Source organism: Corvus brachyrhynchos, unplaced genomic scaffold (assembly GCF_000691975.1).
Source record: "Corvus brachyrhynchos isolate BGI_N302 unplaced genomic scaffold, ASM69197v1 scaffold219, whole genome shotgun sequence".
Taxonomy (NCBI): Eukaryota; Metazoa; Chordata; class Aves; order Passeriformes; family Corvidae; genus Corvus; species Corvus brachyrhynchos.
The window spans coordinates 1,778,249-1,778,464 of NW_008240034.1; positions in this window are offsets into that span (position 1 = coordinate 1,778,249).

The following is a 216-nucleotide window of genomic DNA, read 5'->3' on the forward strand; positions in this document are numbered from 1 at the left end:
GGGGTCCAGGGGCACATTAAACCATTGGGTCCACGCCTGCCGCCTGCTTTTTTGGGGTGCCAGCACCCTCTGCCGCTGGGCAGGGTCCTGGGAGGGGAGGGCTCCATTCTGTTGTGGGTCCAAGTCGGGGATCTGAGGCTGGGGCAGGGATGAGGGGCAGGGAATGGGAATCTCAGCCCCCTGTGGGTCCAACTGCGGCTGGGCTGGGCTGCGGGA